The following is a 5214-nucleotide window of genomic DNA, read 5'->3' on the forward strand; positions in this document are numbered from 1 at the left end:
ACTGCTGACGTATTTAATCTATTTTTCTTTCCTCTTTCATAATGTATTTACCACTTAACCCCTGGTATGTATTTTGGAATGTGCCATTGTTTTGCAATAAAGAATAAAAAAGAGTATTACCTCATTTTTGAAAGTTTAAAAATGCATTCAGGACCTTCCTTTGTTCACTGAGTTTAGGGAAAGTCCTGTACTGAGTAAAATGTATTTAGGCTACTGTAAGTAGTGTTAGCAAAATGTACTTTACTTATCAAAGGTAAAAGTAAGAAGAAATTGCCCCTGTGAGTGTTACTAGTATACTTTTGTAGTTGGTTCAGATAGAGCTAATGAACAATTGCCATAAGCACTGCAACTTTTTGTTTTAAAAACAGAACAAAGTCGAACAAAATGTTGTTATCTAAATTAAGAACAATATCTCAATTTGAAAACTGAAAAGTTTATGAATTGACAAATGTACAAGTGATGCTAAGCTTCATGTGTGAAAAAAAAAAATAGGACTTCTTACTCCAGATTCTGCAGACATAGAGCATGTTTCTCTCTGTCCTAGATCATGTGATATTGTCTGTATGCATGTATAAACTGCCATAACTGCCTAAGATCTCTAAATCATGTCTACCACTCTGCTATTAGATTCATAATCTGGGAATTGTAAGGTACACATAACTGCACTCTTGATGACAGTGTGCCTTTGCCTTTTTTCAGTATAAGAACACATGCGTCATTGCCTCATGTTTGTCTATTAGGGTTTTCTAAATAGACTTTTTAACTTAACTCCTCACAAGGAAATCTGGCACATATTAAATTTGTTCTGCTAGGAAGTACTAATCTGGGAAATACTACTCCAGATTGTGTGGCTCCGTGCTCACAGAAATAATCTACCACAGATTAGGAAATGTAATAGTCTGATATCTCTAAATAGTTTTAAGGAACTCAGAACTCATTTAGGGCTCTAATCTTTGTTGTACATGCTTTAGACTAGAGGTTATGCTTTGAGTGATACTGCATTATGTTTGTATTTTAATTTCTAAATTATAAGTTTTTTGTAAAAGAGGGATTTTGTTCTTACGCACTATCTGCAGCGGATTTTTTAAAGTTTACAAATCTCAGAAGAACACTTACACAAGATTACTCATGTGCAAACCCGCCTGGGTTGTTTGGTCTGTGTTATTGCACTTTCAATTATTAGTCCAACTGCTCAGCTGAGTCACCTCTGTGACGTCAGACTTTATTCAAATGTAGACTAAGATTGAGTATACAGCATATTTCACGTCAAAGCAATTGCACTACTGCTCTATGTTTACTTCCTCTCATTTTCCTCCCTAGGAAAAAAATATGAAGTAAAACTTTCAAATGAATGCTTTTACCATCACATACCTCGGACAGACCACATGTATTTAGTGGAATATTTTACCATAAAATAGTAGCCTGCAGTATTATCCCATATAATAAATTGAAAGCACCTGTGGGGAATTAACATTTTAGATTTTAGGACTTAATGTATTGATATGGTGAAGTCTGAGGTTGTCAGATAAGAGTGTGCCAACAGTCAACTGACAGACCAAAGATCATGGGGCCGTTTGTCCTGAGGAAGGGTTAAGGGTTTCAACATCACAGATCTATTGTCTGGTAACATTTATATTTGGTCTCTGGAAGACCTCAGGAAATGTATGTCAGATAAGCCTGCCTGAATCAATCATTGTCATGAGGTCAGCAACTGTTGTCCTTTTGATCAAGGGTCTTTAACATTTTTTAGGCCAAGTACCCCTACCTGTTAAAGAGACGAGCAGGGACCACCTACTACATATATTGTAAAAAATTAAGTTGCATGCTAAACGGGGCCTACAATAACGTGTAAAGCCTTTACACATACCTTCTTATAGTGCCCTACACTACTAAGATACTCTTTACATACTCATATATCATGTTTTAATGTCAAACAGTTTTTTTTTTGTTTTTTTTTACAAAGGCCGACTTATCTTTGCTAAGATTATGTTGCATTCATGTTAATGTATATTTTCAGACATATTTAAAAGAAAGTATTTAACAATAATTTGCCCCCCCCTCCCCCTGCAGTCATTCTGAGGACCCCCTGTTGAAGAGCTCTGCTTTTGATCATACTGTATATAAGGCAAGGCTCACAGAAGGAACTGCAGAGCCCTTTCCACTGCACATCCACTAGCTGGGAGGTAAGCACAGTGTGTATTAAGGTTAATCTGAAGGCTTTCTGAAAGGCTTTTAATTACATTATTTACTAAGTGAGAAGCGTTAGCACTGGCCAATTCGGATGGTAGCCCCCATTGTGGAATCACTTCATTGTGAAAACCTATGAACAATCACAAGGCAACATACCTTATACCTCTTGCATGGAGTGAGTCCGATAAAGTCCATCATTAGCTGTTAAATGGACATTCAGGTTTAGGATGGGCTGATAGGGGCATTGGTCCACCTCTGCTAACATTTTTAGTAGCACATTTTTTACATTCACTTTTTTCATTATTCCAATACTGTGTTTGAACTCAAAAGACCACAATCAACAGTGTTGGCTTGTTTTATTTCTTCATGACAAAAGTGGTTCACAAGTCAAAGAAAGGAAATTGCATACACATACAAAGTTGAGGACCATCACGTGTTATGTGGAGTGTGTGCATGTCATCCTTGAGAACAATGTGAATACAGAACGCAGACCACATAAATACAGTTAAAATATTATACAACAATGGTAATTAAATTATACACACATCTTCACAGAGTGAATTAAATAGATTAAGAAATCCATTTACAACCTTCGAAGCAATATGACATAATGTTAAAGCATTTCCACTTTTTAGCAAGGAAATTGAACCTATGTTTTTGATACATTATGTTCTTGATTTTCTGCATTCATTATTCAATAGTTAATACTAATGCGTGTATACAACGCATGCTAACTAAAAAGTGAAAATATTTTACCAAAATGAGAAATTGCTATATTCAGTGCTAACACTGCTCAATGAGATTCCTCAAAAGTAAATAAAACATACCTTCAAAAAGAAATCACAACTACAGTGTTGAATAGTAGCCTCCATTTAGAAAATGTGATGTAGTCTAAAACAACAGACAAGATCAAAACCAAGGCACTAAAAATAAAAATAAATCAGCAGGATGTGGCTTCCACTGAACCACTGGACAGTTGAAAGTGGATGTCAACATTTTCTTGCAATTAGTTGTGTCACTACCCGATGTGAGTCGAGTGCAGATGTGAGTTGCGCATGCTCAGATTTAAAACGGTTTACGGCATAACGCCAAGGGACCCGGCAAACGTTTTAGCTATGATTATTATGATAACTAACCTTAGCACAAAATGCCATTCAAGTCACAGCCTTTGTTGTGTTTGATTGCTAACTTGTAGCCAGCTGTGAATGAACTTCGTTATGTAGGTCCATTTTTATTGTATTGACATTAGGCTACTTCAGCCTCTAATCTAGAACTGACATCAGGCATCATGCCATGAAAATGTGATGCCTTACGCTAAATAATAAATTACTGCTATTAAATGTACCTATCTCATTATTCTGTGGCTAACAGCAGAACATATCTGCGTGAAGTCGCAAAGTGACGCATGCACAACTCACATCTGCACTCGAGTCACACTGGGTAGTGACAAGTTGTCAATTTGTGGTCTTAAAGATCATGATTGGTCTCATCAGGTCAATTCAATTTGAATGTTAACTGCATTCAATGAGACAGGTGTTGTAACAGTGTTCCTGTTAACACGTGCTGCTGTTCTCAAACCACAGCCCTGGCTTCAAACTACTCTATAAGTAACCCATGTTGAGGTATCCACAGATGCATGTACTTTAACATGTTTTTCCTTTGTCTTTTCTTTGCAATCCAAGACCCTTCCTTATGGAGCTTCCCTTAGCAAAGCAATGTCACATTGGAGTGAATATTTTGTTTTGTAAAATGTATTTATTCTTTGTTTGAAGCAATAATGTGCTTTAAGATGCAAAGCACTGTGTGCTTTTAAAATTATGGGAGAATATTATTATTAAATCTTACTACACGCAGCAACTCTAACAGCAGCCTGCTAGCTCTATTAGCATTCCTAAATAAAAACAATAGATGCTGCAGCCACAGGAGAAGAAAAATAGCTTGTTGTGGGTAATACTAGTTCAGTACGACATGCTTACTTTGGTAGCAGACAAAAGCATTGTGACATTAAGTGATGGGATACAAAACATGGGTATTGTTGCTTAGCGGTTTAAAGGAGTGAGAAAAAGCAGAAGCTGAATGGGAACTGTTTTTATGATTATGTAACCAAGAGAAATGGTCCAAGATGTTAGTATTAGTTTTAGGTAAACCAAGCCACTTACATTATTGGGTGATATAAGACAGTGTCTTTTAAAATCCACAGCCCAACGAGCAGGAAATTACAAAGTTTTGGGTGGATGCTTGCAATTGTGCCACTTAGCACGCCCAGATAGTTGCCTAAATAGCTGTTGTAAAATAGCTACAGCCAGCCACTGTAATGAAAGTGAAGGTACCTTATAAAAACAGCAGGAACTGTCCTGACTTGGTCTGCATAGTTTGCAAAGTAAGATGCACATTTAAGATCTCCCAAATCATGTATCTGATCACTCCGTTTGACCTGAGGTGGTGAACTTATGGCTGATCTATTTCCATCGATGAAAATACTTAAGTTTACTGACCTATAGTTAAAGGGTGTGGCTGATGGGCAAAATCCAAAGAGCCTGACACGTCACATGATTAAAAAAAAAAAAAAAAGGGGGGCATGTAACTGTACCACCAGAGAAAGGGAGGAATCTCAGGACGATAGCAAGCTCTCTACTTGTGGGATAGCAATTATGTTAGTAAGGCTGCATTGTTCTACAAAAACAACTACCTGGGAGAGTTATCACAGATGATCTAAAGGCTTACAGACACTTAAAGACGCCAGACTACAGGCAAGAGTGTAAAGACAGATCATAGCCTTGAATCAAAGTCTGAGGACTGTAAATACGGGACATGAAAAGTCTCTCATTCTGGAATAAATACTGGCAATGGTTCACCACAACACACAGCAGCCTTGCACATGGCCAGATGGAAGCTGGATCCACTTGGGACAAGACAGTCAATGACTTCACAGAGCAATGAGCAGCACATTAGTCCCTTCATCCTTCTCCGGGCTGCATGCAGGAGGGCAGGATGAGAGATTCTTTTTTTTTTTTTTTAACTTCA

The sequence above is a fragment of the Sander lucioperca genome, chromosome 12, assembly GCF_008315115.2.
Source record: "Sander lucioperca isolate FBNREF2018 chromosome 12, SLUC_FBN_1.2, whole genome shotgun sequence".
NCBI lineage: Eukaryota > Metazoa > Chordata > Actinopteri > Perciformes > Percidae > Sander > Sander lucioperca.